Raw genomic sequence first — 288 nt, 5'->3', positions numbered from 1 at the left:
GACTAACAGGCAAGCAGACTCCGCAGACACAGACAAGCGGACGAACTGAAACGCAGACTCGATGACAAAGGGGAGACGAAGTGCCATCGAGTGCCTGCCTGAAACGGGACTTCGTTACACAGGCGCGAGAGTGTAGAACGGGTGGGGGGGGGGAGCGTCCTTGGAGATTATGATAATGATGAAAATGATGAGGCGTGTTTTTAGGCCTGTGCGGAGGCTTACAGGAGAGGAGGAGACAGAAACAGGGACGGGAAATTAAGATCACGGGGATAATTGGGCACGGGGGGG

The sequence above is a fragment of the Penaeus monodon genome, chromosome 28 (assembly GCF_015228065.2).
Source record: "Penaeus monodon isolate SGIC_2016 chromosome 28, NSTDA_Pmon_1, whole genome shotgun sequence".
NCBI lineage: Eukaryota > Metazoa > Arthropoda > Malacostraca > Decapoda > Penaeidae > Penaeus > Penaeus monodon.
Note: the sequence above shows the minus strand (reverse complement) of the source record.